Below are 14,799 nucleotides of genomic sequence, written 5' to 3'. Positions count from 1 at the left end.
TCTTAGTGGAGTGCAATGCACTTCTGGCCAGTTGGGAATGAGCAAGGTTTCTTTGCAGGACTGTTTACTGACTGGTCACAGGGAAAGCCATGAATATACTTCTCAACCCCTTAATACAAAATCTGGACAAAGCCAAAAATAATGGTGGGACAAAGGCTTAAATATAAGGATATATATATATATATATATATATATATATATATATATATATATATATATATATATATATGTATATATATGGATTGCATACACTAGATCGAAGGTTCACTACTTCAAAATAGTGTATGGAATGCACACTACAGCGAAAGTGCACTTAATCGAAAGTGCACTTACTCGAAGTTCAGTACAACGAACGGGCGTTGTACTGAACTTCTGTGCAGTACTCATGGACCTTAGGGTTAGGGCACAGATCATGATACGGGGATAGCCCTACGGGCTATCCCCTTACCATGACCCATGCCCTAACCCTAATGTCCGTGATGACTGCAGCACAGTGAAGGACATAGCAATGTCCTCCACTATGGTGCAATAGCCATGAACCTTAGGGTTAGGGCATGGGTTAGGGTAAGGGGATAGCTTTACTAACTATCCCCTTACCCTAACCCATGCCCTAACCCTAGGGTCCATGAGTATTGCACCATAGTGGAGGACATAGCTTGTTTTTTGATGTCCTCCACTGTGCTGCAGTACTTTCGGTGAAGTGCACTTTCGCAGAAGTTCACTTTCGTTAAAGTGAACTTTCGCGTGAGGCTTCCTATTACAAGTTCAAAGTTGTGAACTTTCATTCTTGCAATAGGAATCCATATATATATATATATATATATATATATATATATATATATATATATATATATATTTTTTTTTTTTAATATGTCATAAACTTAGAAGTTTGCTAGAATTACAAATTTTGCATTAGTATGCATTTTCTGAAGGCTATAGAGTCTAAAACTCAAATGTCTGTTATTATTTGGTGAATTTAATCCTTACTGATTTGCCAGAAAACTGCAAATTATATGAGGAACAGACCAAAATGATCAGGCAAAAATCTGGACACTCTGCAAAGATTTGGACAGTTGAGTGGTATGCCAATGAAATCTACTACTATTTAAGAATTTACAGACTTAAGTTACCTGATTCAAATAGTTTCTGTTTGGCCTTGACTAAGTAATTCATCTACTTGTTGAAGAATTTGTTTAAATTATATTTGCTTTATAAATATATTCAAAGTGCCACATGTACAGCCCTGATTGTGGAATAAATCTTGACCATTATGAAGTTAGCTTTGGCATCTAACTAGGACATCACTTCTTCATTAATGTAAGTAGGTTTTGCCCAGCCTTTACTGGCACATCAGATTGAGTAAAGTGTGACAGTCTAAGCAAAGGAGCTTTCAAGGGAGAATGACAACTTCTCTTACAAGTACAAAACAAGGGTTAGTGAACCTGTGCCGAAACAGCACACTGTGAAAACGTTAAAAAAAATGGAAAATATATATTTGGATACTTGACGTTCCAATTACCTACCATAAGTGCATTACAACTGACAGGTCTTCAGCAGACACTGAACTTTAAATTTATGGCAAGTATACTTACAGTAAGCTTTGTATCTTTCTTTTTAGGCAGCAAAACACATAGTATTTATTTGGTATGAAGTATAGCAAATGTAGTCAGAATATCAATAGTGAAGAGTAGGCAGTGAAAAAATGGCTGTAGGAAGTGACATTTAAAGCATCTCAGTTATACAAGGAGATGAAAATCTGTAAAACAAATCTTTGACATTCCTCAATACACTTTTTGTCTATGCAGTATATACACAGTAGGAGCTTTGTCCAATGGACACACTTCTGCTTTGAATAAGAACAAATCATAAAATATGTCTTTGGGGCATGCATGACTTTCCCATCGGCCAGAAGAGGTAAACTTTCAAAGACTTTTTTTCTCAAATGTTGTATAATGCAAGTATTCAGAAATTACTTAGTGTGTTAATTAAAAAAAACAATCATAGGACTTAAGTATGGGCAGTATTAATTAAAATGTTGTTATCCATAGCCTCTGGCTAATCATATGGGTTCTGCTTCTTTGCATTATAATGCACAGCACATGGTGTGCTCAAAGAAATTGAACTACCTTCAAACAACTGGTACACTACTCAGCATGTTTGTAAGTCATTAAAGGAGAAAACTTTTTGTAGCCTTCTTTTCAGAACCTAGTGAAGGCATATAAAGATCCTTAGAATGCATTTCAGTAGACTCACAGAGCTGATTCTTTGACTTCAGTTACTTTGAAAGAAATATTTCATTAATCAAGCAATGCACCAAGATTTCCAAGGCAATTCTCACATTAGACTGCATATCCTGTGACATAACATGGTTTCAAACTGAGAACCTGTCAGTCCTGCTATTATTTCTAGACATCTTCCTAGATATTAACTTTCTTGTCCCTATGAATTCACAATTCTTCTTGTTAAAAGATTGGTAATATCTGATACTTAAAGAAAACTGATACTCTTGGATGCTACAGTAAAATTAAGCAAGAAAGAACAAAAAGAAAGCATGTACAAAAGGAATGGTTCAGCAAGTGTGTCTTACACTCTATGCTGGTCTGAAGAGCTTCGCTTAAAAAGAATAAAAAAATAAAAAACAGGAATGCAGGAATGCTACAACTGGTACTTCCATGTTTTGCATGTATAAAACATTATATTAACTTGCATCAGTTGCTCAGTTGTGGACAACTTAAGCTTTTAGTTGTAAATGGAAATTGATAATATCTGGGACTGGTATTATGGAAGAGTGACTGAGGTATCAGAACTACAGAATAACCTTATCAAAGACAACTATGAAGTTATATAAACTTTTATACCACCCTTTCTAAAACGGAAGGACCAATGCAAATAAAAAAATATGTATATATTTACAACTTTCTAAGTAAACTACGAATGCTCAAAAGAGGACAAAAAAAGATACATTTTTTTAAGACTGAATCACAAAATAACAGTAAAAAACTATTTTATGCATGGAGTGGGTTCAAGCACCACAATGCATCCAAACTCAACAGCTAATTATATATGCCAACTTTGAAATCACACAACAATGGGTAAAGGACACATTCCCCTCACTGTACCATGATCCCACACACAGAACAGCCAGCATACAGCAAAACAGAGGAAAACAAAAAGTGTTCACTCTTCTAAGAGTTTGTTCTTAAAAACGGCAATGGTGTCTATCTATCTATGTATATATAGATATCCAGTTATATATGTATATATAGAGAGACAGAAGGACAGACAGAGTAGAAGATATAGCTCTATAACAAATGCACTGACACTCACAATATATATATATATATATATATATATATATATATATATATATATATATATATATACTGCCTGTGTTAACAAACAGCATTTACTAGCATGAAATATGAGCTCATGCAGTTCTGGGTACAGTTGACAAAGATGACCTATAAAAAGGAGAAATTATAAAAGTTTCACAGAAATGCTGGCCATAATTGTTCGATGCTAATTCTAGACATTTCTCTCACTGCTTATTAGCAATATGTTAACACTAAAAAACTCAGACTGCCACTTGTGGTTCCTTCACATAATTGTTTTGATGTTAGTAGAACAGTAGACTCTATTCACATCCTTATGGTATAGAACTGAGTAGTATAAACCAGGTTATAGCTAATATTTGTATGCATTATTCGCCAACATTGACATTGGAACAGTAGAATAGGCAGGTTGGGGTGAAAGAGGCAGCTGCTCTAGGTACAAAGTATTAGTGGGAGCAATTAGCAAATCCCAATTAGCTTTTAGAGCAATACCAGTGTCTGCAGTCAGAACTGAAGCATTTTTGCACTATGTGTGTGGTATAAACTGTAGAAGCTACTTGCTACAAAGGGAAAAAGCAGTGTGCTACAGTTTAAATAGAAAAAAAAAATTTCAGAACGTCCAGTCCTCAAACTTCAGACATGAAGAGCTTTAGATCTCTGCTGAATTGTGTATCATCTGCTTACTACAAATGTAGTGAGCATTTGCTGTATTTTAAAAGTTGAGAAAATATTTTTCCAGGATTTCAAAACTGAAACACTTTAGTGCACTATGTTTTACATTGATAGTAGCAACTCCTTGTTACAAATTTAACAAACAGTGTGCCACAGTTTAAATAGGAACATAAGTGCCTAATTGATGTGGTGCCCTTGTGGACTATCTCATGCCTAGCCAATTTCCCACAAGGGTGAGACTCAACCACTGTACTTTGTGTCTGTAAGGCAAACATGTCAACCATTATACCAATCTGCAATCCACTAATTCAAAGAAACTGTTTTTTTTTTGGTTTTTTTCAGAAAGTCAGTTTGAATAGTGGACTGTAGCAGATGTTTATTTCAAATGTAACAACCAGTTGATACAATTTAAAAGCAATGAAGTTTTCTTTTTTATAGGATCATAGGACATTACTAGGCTATTGGCCGCGAGGCCCTTATAAGCCCAGCCAATAGTTTAGCCCATGTTTAGACAAATCAGCACCTGATGTTCCTGTCCAGCAGGGACAGAGGTGGAATCCCAGGGATGTATTTTCTATTTCCCATCCAGTTATCCAGGTAGTGCTTAAAAAGGGGTAAAGGGATACTCTGCTTGATGTGGAGAGGGAGTCTAGTCCAGAGATGGGGGAGTGTCTGGGACACAAACCTGTCCCACCAACAAGTCCAATTGATGTCACAGACCAGTTGAGTTCACATGTGCGGGTTACTTGAGTGGAGCTTGACTTTCAGATATGCAGCCATCCCATCAAGGCAGGGTCCAAGATCACCTTGCATGCCAAACAGAGGTCACCTCTGAGTAGTCTGTATGAAACTGAGTAGAGGGATAGGGCATTTAGCCTATCTGTGTATAGTAGATTTTTGAGGCCCTGGATTCTCCTGGTGAGGAACCTTTGTGTTCTCTTCAGCTGCTACATGTGCTTTGCGAGGTACATCCTGAATGGGACATTGGACTCAATAATGGGCCTAATAAGGGAAGAATACAGGGATGTTATGACCTCCTTGCCCCTGGAGAAGATACCCTTACATATGAGATGGGCCATGAAGAAAACTTTCCATACAATGGAAGCAACATGGTGGTCAAAAGTCAGGCTGCTATCAATCTCAGTGCCCAAATCCCATGACTGATTGTGTGTTTAGGATGTTGTTATTGATGTGATAATTTGTGGGGACATCACTTTCCACAAAGGGGGTGATGATGCATTTTTTTGTATTCAGCTTGAGTCCATGTTTCTGGCACCAGTCATTTGTTTGGTTGAGACCCTCTTGGAGGATGTCCACATCACTAGGGGAATTGATGACAGTTCCCAGCTTGCAGTCATCTACAAACTTGGTCAGCCATAGCTGGTTTTGCCTGCACCTCAGAAAAGTATTTCCCAAATAACAGATGCCCCAAGACCAAACCCTGGGGTACGCTACTCAATATGGGTCTACTGCTTAAGGTGGTTTCCCCTATTGTGACTAGATGGGTTCTATCAGTGAGCCAGTTAGCTACCCATCTGGTAACATATGGACTGACGCCTAGTTGAGAGAGTTTATCTATTATGCCCAAGTGGGGAATAGTGTCGAAGGCTTTGACCAGGTCAAGGTAGGCGGTGTGCACTGTCTTCCCCTTATCCATGGCTTTGGTGACTGTCTCAAAAATGTCGACCAAATTTAACAGACATGACCTCTCCTTGACAAAGCCAAAATGTGTGGGATCAAGTATTTGGAAGTTGCCAATGTACTTGTTAATGAGGTCCATGATAATCCATTCCATGGCCTTGCAGATCAGGCTAGTTAGGCTGATGGGTCTATAATTTCACAGATTGGTGGATGCTCCACTTTTGTGTAAATGGATGACAGTGGCTGTCCTCCACTCAGCTGGGACAAACCAATACTCAGGCTTTGGTTGAATAGAGCACCTAATGGTGCTTCAAGTTCCTGCCTGAGTTAATGTAGGATGCAGCCTGGGATGTTATTGGGTCCCATGGAGGCTGTATTTCTTTCCTCTGAGAGAGCAGTGGTGACCTGCTCCCTAGATATAAGGGAAAAGGGCAGGTACTGGGAATGTCCTGATTTACTGATGTGGGAAAGAGGGTGAAATTTTAGCTGAGTCTGTCAGCTAGCAAGTTTGCTATATCTACGGAATTTGTATATGTGGTGTCCTTGACCACCAGTTCTGAACAGATCTGAGTACTACATTTGAGATTATGGACATATGTGAAGAAGGCCTTATGACTGTCTCTAGTAGGAGTGGCCAATTTGGACAAGAAGTTTACTTTGGAGGATTTCACTAGTGCTCTTATTTGCTTGTTTAGGCTAAGGAGAGATTGCTTCCAATTAGACATCTGCTCCTTCTTGGTCCTGGACACCAATTTTTTTTCTTTTGCTATAGAGTTTATTTATTCCAGATCTCCACCAGACAGGTTTACTCTTCCTTGCGGAGGATAATTTAGTCCTGTCAGGTATTCCTGATTCCACACATCTATATAAATGTTTGTATAGTAATTTGGTATAATTTTGGATACTGGTGCCAGTTCCGGGGGGGGGGGGGGGGTGGCTGTGAAGCATTTTATACTTTCCCTCAGGAGGCTGTAATCAGCTTTGGAGAAGGTTTTTTGCTTGACCCTAGCTAGAGGGAGGTTGGGGGTGATGGTGACATTAGATGTGACTGCTTTATGGTCAGTCTTGCAAGGAAAGATGATACTGCAGGGATGCTGCAGTGGTTACTCATGTTGGTTAATATCAAGTCCAAGATATTATCACCTCTTGTGGGGGTATCAATTAGCTGTTCCAAAGCATCTGCATTGACAAAATCGAGGAATCTCTGAGCATTTGTGTTCTGGCATGAGTAGTTCTTCCAGTCTATGTTTGGGTAGTTAAAGTCACCCAGGATCAGGGTAAAGGGTTGAATCTTGATAGATTCAAAGAGGTCTAGATAGGTGGATTAGGCATATTGAGTCAGATTTTGGGGGCCAGTATCTAGCTATGATTTATATAGCGGTCTTGTCAATGGTTAACTGCAACTGGAGTGTTTCCTGTGTGTCATACTGTTTGACCAGCCTGGAGGTGTGTATATCTTTAATATATATTGAAACTTCACCTTTTTTGGCTTTACTACCTACAGTTTGGAGTCTGAATGTATGATAGGATGAGTAACCCGGTATGGATGGGGTGCTCCCCGCAGATTTGAACAAGATTTCTGTGACTGTGCAGATGTCAGCATTTTCCAGGGTTAAGAATGCTTGCAATTAGTGCAGTTTCATGTTTAGCCTCATAGCTTTTAGCAGCATATCCTTCAATTTGTATTTTGTTGCAATTTTTATATTGGTAGTTTTAACTTCATCACTTTTTCTAAAAAAAGGCACTATGTAGGAGGCAAGTGCCTTTGCCAGAAGCCTGAGTCCCAAGTGAGATAGATGCAGGCAATGTCTGTTAAAGCATCATAGTTTGTTGATCACATCTTCCCAGGCTGTCAAGTACTGGATCCCCCTGGAATGACACCAGAAACTAAGCCAATTGTTAAAGTTTTTAGGATTTGAAACCTGAAGTGCTTTAATGCTTTGTTGGGTAGATGACGTTTTCCTTTGCTCCTTATGTCTGACCAAAGGAGAAAATCTTTAAGATCTTTTAGCTATAGAACAGAAGGGGTCAGGGGACACCAGAGTGGTGAACAGCACTGGGTACCAAAATATATAACTACACATCTGCACTGGTGAGCAGTGTGATGACTGGGGAGAGATGGACTAAGGCTGCCTGCCTAGTCAAATAGAATGTAATACATAATTCTATCATTTGTATAAAAAATGTAAAATACAGGCATGTTTTCTTGAATGTGAAATAATATTGTGAAATGTGACCTTCAAGATTGTTACAACATTGCCCCCTTGCTGTAAAGAAAAACTAAGTCAAGCCTTTCAAATTTGTCTTTTGAAATTGAAATGATTTTATGACATTCTTTGATCTTTAAAGTTGGTTCCGGTCAGGCTGGCTGAAGACATTCTGCCTATTGTGTTAACTAAGGACTAATTGCTAGAGTGTATATGTGAAATGCCTTTTACTGTTGTATTCTCCTGTGCAGGTGTTAGCTTGCTAAATAATGTAAATGGAGTTTCTATTAGCCTGGGAACTCAGAAAAGGTGTCAAGATGATGCAATATGAATACTGGGAAAACCTAAGTGTCAAAAATTATGTAATCTGGGGAGGACCTAGAGATATGTTTGTTAGTGATGTTTTACAAACTGTGTCTTAGAGACAGAGAGACTAAAAGCATTTTGACTTTGGACATCTAACTTACCAGCACTGTCTATGCTCTTTATGTATGTAAGTAGGATTGTAGCACTTTTTCTCTAAGATTAGCTAAAGATTAGAAAGTTAGATTAAGTATTTTTCTGTGTAAATCAGACCTGCCCTACTGTATTATTTTAAGTTTCTGTGTGGTCTGTCAACTCTTAGATATCTCTGTGGTGTAGTAGTTTTGTCTTGTGCTTTAATTATTTATTATTAAATATTTTTAAAACCTTCTACCTGTGGCTGCTTTGTGTAGAGATAAGCTCTAGAATACATTGCATATTTATAGAGTTTACTGTCTAAGTCACTCCAAATTAAGCCTTGAGCCTGTTTAGTCATACTACCATTGGATATTAATATTGCATAGTAATAATTGGACACCCTTTTAAGGGCCTTTTAGTAGCTGATATTATTAACTGGGTGGTGGCAGTAATTACTACTATATAGTATGGGTAAAGGGGCACAGTTGGAGAATCTGTGTCAGCCTTTCCCAGGAGTGTCTGTGAAGTTGTATAAACACTTATCTCAAAGTGTGTGAGTGTTGTGTCAGTTACATGGCAGGGACGCGAAGCACTGGCTGGACAGAGAGGGTACTGGAGGTTTTAGTTTGCCCAGTTAGGCTGAGTCCTGGACGCTATAGCTGCGCCAGTGGGGAGTCTTATTGGGGACCTGGTGAGCAAGGGAGCAACCAGCCCCAGAATGACTGTGATCTTTGTGTGCACTTAAGGGAAATTGTACTTTACTGTGTGTGTTAGTTATCCTTTCCTCTTCTCGGAGACTACCTCCCTGGTGTTAGTGGTGAGGATTGAGGCTCCTTGATTGCTGGGCCAGGGCACGGTCGTCACAAGCAGATTGATGGAGAAATGCTGAGTGGAGGATTTGCAAAAGGCTGAGTAAGTAATCAGAAAGATGCCAACTGAGGTTCAGTGCAGAACAATGCTTAGTACTTCATATTTCCATTCTGAGCTCAGGTGTGAAATATCTGCTGGATGAGTGTAAATCCAGAGTAACAGCATTTTTTTATTGCTCTTCCAATGAAGTGCTGGGGGTAGAGAGGTAGCATGGCTTCCAGTGAAGAGTTGAGGGAGGGAGGAGGCATGTATTTGGCAGTACAATGGAGTGGATCGTATTTACTTATGTATTTATGTATTTATTTATTTATTTTCTCTTTTGTTCTTTCAGATAACAACTTGGGCATGAGGAAGAGGGCACATATCTGACTACCTCCTTAGAGTGCCGGTACAATAGAGTGGATGTTTTTTTTTTTTGTTCTTCAAATGACTAGAGAGGAAGGTAGGGCACTAGTATGGAGAACAGCCATGCTATAAAAGCCAGGTATGCCTCTGTATCTGTCTGTCTAACTTTCTATTTGTCTGTCTGCCTATGTATATATTTCATTATGTACATCATAGGTCAGCTTCATTTGCATTTTTCTGTGTGTTGTACCTTATGCAAGCATGATTTAACTCCACTTGCATACTCCAGATTTTATTTAAAACTTTCAGTACCATATGACCTGTTTTTTTCTTCATGTTGTAGACTACAAGGAAGCTTTGTTTTAAGTTTATCTGAGGCATGCTGCAGGCCTTCATTTAAAGTTTTCAGCTGTATATATTCCATTGTCTTAAAGTTGCACACTTCTTTTCTAGGTTGAAGCATTGCATTTGTTGTCTGTATATATATACATATATATATATATATATATATATATATATATATATATATATATATATATCTATACACGCACATACATATACAAACACAGTGGATATAAAAAGTGTACACACCCCTGTTAAAATGCAAGGGTTTTGTGATATAAAAAAATAAGACCACAATTAATCATTTCAAAAGTTTTCCCACCTTGAATGTGACCTATAACCTGTACAATTCAATTGAAAAACTAACAAATCTGTTAGGGGGAAAATATAAAAAATAAAAAGCGTACAATAAGCTGGTTGCATAAGTGTGCACACCTTTAAACTAACATTTTGTTGAAGCACCTTCTGATTTAATTACAGCATTCAGTCTTCTTGGGCAGGAGTGTATCAGCATGGCACATCTTCTTCCTTGTAAAAGCACTCCAAATCTGTCAGATTGCCAGGGCATCTCTTGTGCACAGCCCTCTTCAAGTCAGCCCACAGATTTTCTATTGGATTTAGGTCTGGCCTTTGGCTGAGCCATTCCAAAACTTTAATTTTCTTCTGGTGAAGCCATTCTTTTGTTGATTTGGATGTATGCTTGGGGTCATTGTCATGTTGAAAGGTGAAATTCCTCTTCATGTTTAACTTTCTAGCAGATGCCTGAAGGTTTTGGGGTAAAAGTGATTGGTATTTGGTTCCCTCCACCTTGACTAAAGCCTCAGTTCCAGCTGAAGAAAAGCAACCCCAAATCATGATACTGCCACCGCCATGCTTCACCGTGGGGATGGTGTTCTTTTGGTGATGCAAAGTGTTGTTTTTGCACCACACATATCTTTTGGAATTGTGGCCAGAAAGTTCAACCTTGGTAAAATCAGATCATAGCACATTTTCCCACATGCTTTGGGAAGACTTGATGTATTGTTTTGCAAATTTTAGTTGGGACTGGATGTTTTTCTGTATAAGGAAAAGCTTCCTTCTTGCAACCCTACCCCATAGACCAGACATATGGAGAATACGGGAGATTGTTGTCATTTGTGGTACACAACCAGTACTTGCCAGAAATTCCTGTAGCTCCTTCAGTGTTGCTGTAGGTCTCTTGGCAGCCTCCTTGACCAATTTTTGTCTTGTCTTTTCATCAATTTTGCACACTTATGCAGCCACCTATGAACCTATGAACCTATGAATTTTGGAGGGATGTTCAGTTCTTTGCAACGTCACTGTTGTCCCATATTTTCTCTGCTTTTTGATGACTGTCTTCAATGTGTTCCATGGTATACCCAATGTTGTGGAAATTTATTGTACCCATCTCCTGACTGATACCTTTCAACAATGAGATCCCTTTGATGCTTTGCAAGCTCTCTGCGAACCATGGCTTTTGCTGTAGCAGACAACTAAGGAAATGTCAGGAAAATCCTACTAGGACAGCTGAACTTTATTTGGGGTTAATCAGTCTCATTAATTGATGACAGGTTTGTACCCAAAAAGACTGAATTCTGTAATTAGATCAAAAGGTACTTCAACAAATGATTAGTTTAAGGGTGTGCACACTTATGCAACCAACTTATTGTATGTTTTATATTTTTTCCTCTAACAGATTTGTTTGTTTTTCAATTGAATTGTACAAGTTATAGGTCATATTAAAGGGGGAAAAGTTCTGAAATTATTTATTGTGATCTCATTTATTTCATATCACAAATACCTGGCATTTTAACAGTGGTGTGACCACTTTTTATATCCACTGTATGTATGTATATGTATATATATATATATATATATATATATATATATATATATATCGTATAGACAGATATGTATATTTCTATGTACATATGTATATATATATATATATATATATATATAGATGTATATGTTTCCATGTCTGTTTCCTCATGCATGCATCCATGAGTAGCAACCACACTTGTTTTTTTTTTTTCTTTTTGATGGAGAGCAACAACTGCTACAAACTGCTAGCATGATGTGCTAACAAAATATTTCAGTTTACCTGAAAATAAGCAGTTGTTTGTAACCCTTAAAATCTTTAAAGATTTTGCATTCCATTAGGTAGGATCTTCCAGACAGACCAGCAACCTTTACAACTTTTACTTGTTTTGAAGGCCAGAAGAAGAAAAATGAGATCTTAAAACATCTATAAATTTTTTTTAAATGAAATTAATTAAACGTATGTAAAGGTGTTTAATAATGATGTGATGTTTTAGCATTTTTGGTAAATTACATTTGTTCACCCCCCTTTTGACCCCATTAAAAAATCACCTCCCAAAAATGACATATGCCCAACTTATTTATTGCCTTTTAGCAGTAACATAATAAATCAATGTGTTGAACACAATCCAAAAAGCAAAAGTATCACTATGAATAACATAATATCCATGTAGTAATTTGCAGCGATCACAGATTGCTCTCTCATGTGAGTTATGTTATGGACCACTCCCTGTAATACCAGAACAGAGTAGAAATTACCAGGAGGTCATTTAGCATTGCTTGATCCTGACATAATCTTAACAATCTTATGAAAAGGAAGATACATCTTTATGATTGTAGACCCACCCATCAGGCTGGACCCCCCTCCTTCCCACCTCACTCAACTCAAAAACTGTCACTGAACAGCTCATCTCCTTATTGAGCTAGTCCAGCACCTCGTTCAGAAAAAAAAATGATATATGATCAAGACAAATATGCTAAAATGGACACAATCCTGCCTAAACCAAGCTCAGTCCCTATACACAAAACCTCACTGCTCAGCAATAAAATGTCTAGGCATCTCTACAGCTGAAATATTGAACTCTTCTCTCCAAGAAGCATGGGAATGGTAGCAAACAAACCTCTAGGGCTCCTTTGCAAAGTCTGCCATATAAGAAGCAAATCCTTAATTATATGTAAGATAATCTCTGTTTTGGTACCGTGGCCCAGATTATTGCCTATGAGTGAATCACAATAACCTTAGAACTAGATGTTATGCTGCAGAACTCCTCCACTATAACAGCTGCCTCCACAGCATCCTTATTTTCACTTTCCAAACAACATCCCATATGGATGTATTGAGCCCCAAAATGTTTCCTTCTGGTGTGATTGCAATTCTGCCAGCCCAGGATATGAAAGAGTGGCCCATGATTAATATTTTCCTTCACCCTTTAAATAAGCAAAGACAAATATTAACTAGACATAAACACTAACTACTTAAATTACCTAACTAAAGCTTAGAAGCTGTAGACATCCATCTACATGTTCTATTAATAAAATCAGTAATCTCACACTCATGAGCCAAATTCAAAAAGATTGTGATGAATACATTCCTGTCACAATTCCCAGGCTTAACAAGGTTCTTTTCTAGCCTACATTAAAATGATTAGGCAACACAAGTATACCATCACCAAAATGAAAAAAAAAAAAACAAAGCATTGTGATTTACCGTTTTCATGGAATGCAACTAACACGCAGAATGTACAACTGGATCATAGTTCCTCTTCAAAAACACTTTTTTGCCCTCTACCAACTTGATCTGTTTTAGATTTAAAAGCCAGACTAACAGTACCTTATGTGTTAAATAAATATCAGCCTATTCTGGTTCCCTCAAATGTTCATAGACCCACACCTTGATAGAAGCATGCAGACAAAGTTGCCCACAACACATACAACTCAAAACTCTCAGAGACCACATGTATTCCCTTTAACATGACCAATAAAAATGCATACCAAAAAGCATCTTACCATCTGTCAATTTACCCTTAACTCTCTGAATCTCATCCTTTCAACATTATGTCAACTGACTGATTCTTACTAATATCCAAAGTGCCTGCACATTATGCAGTTTCACCCAGAGCTGCTAAACCCTTACCATTTTCAAGGAATTTCCATTTAAAGGAGACAAACTGACCATTTCCAGTCCTGCAGAGGCAACTCACCACAAAAGCCCTGACAGATGACAATGCAGCCCTATAAGACTTCTTGGTGGATTCTGAGCAAGACTGCTGAATTAACCATCTAGCTCTATATTCTCAATCTCCAAAAAATCCTCTGAGATTGCAGCTGGTGTCTCTTCTTTCTCTGCAGCCAAGTCTCAAAACCTGTAAAACTGAAAAAGAGACATGTAAACTCCCAAATAGATGTTTCTCAGAAAATGAGGCATTGATACTACAGGAGTGTAACACCAACTTCCATAGCAAGAATTGAACCAGATCTCTTCTCAGTGACTTCTGTAATAAAACTCATACCACCACATTATTATTGGAATGAAAAACTACCCTCTCATTAGTCACCTCCTCTTGCCGCACAACCACTGCTGCCCAAAATGCCAGCAGTTTCCAAAGAGCAATACCTCTCTTTTGCCTTAGACTATTCCCATGGCTAAGTCATGGAAAATCACTTAGCTCTACAGTAAACATCCACCCATAACCTCCCTGCTACGTCTGCACACAGCTGCAAACTGTCTGAAGAAACCAAATCATTCTGCCACATAGACCATCATTTAAACATTCTTAAAAACTTACTCCACATAAAGAAGTCTTCCTTAACTATTTTGGGCAACCTATACCTGTGGTGCTTCTTTTTACAGCCTTACAAATGAAGCACATGAAGGCACTGTCACAGCAGCCCAGTTTTATTAAAGGATTAAGCACCCTCATCAAGGTTGTACAAAGACTTCTCAGAATCCATTTTAAACTCCCCAAACACAGTTTAAATACCCCTCTTTCTGAAGTCACATGATATAAAGCACCAGTGATTTTATAATCTATTTATATATAAACATATAAATACTAATACTGCCCTGTAAAAAGCCAAAATGTGCAACACATATAAATACATATACATAACCATTTAAAAACAAGCTT

The sequence above is a fragment of the Protopterus annectens genome, chromosome 4.part0 (assembly GCF_019279795.1).
Source record: "Protopterus annectens isolate FY-2018-M chromosome 4.part0, PAN1.0, whole genome shotgun sequence".
Classification (NCBI taxonomy): domain Eukaryota; kingdom Metazoa; phylum Chordata; order Ceratodontiformes; family Protopteridae; genus Protopterus; species Protopterus annectens.
This window is presented reverse-complemented; position numbering follows the sequence as displayed.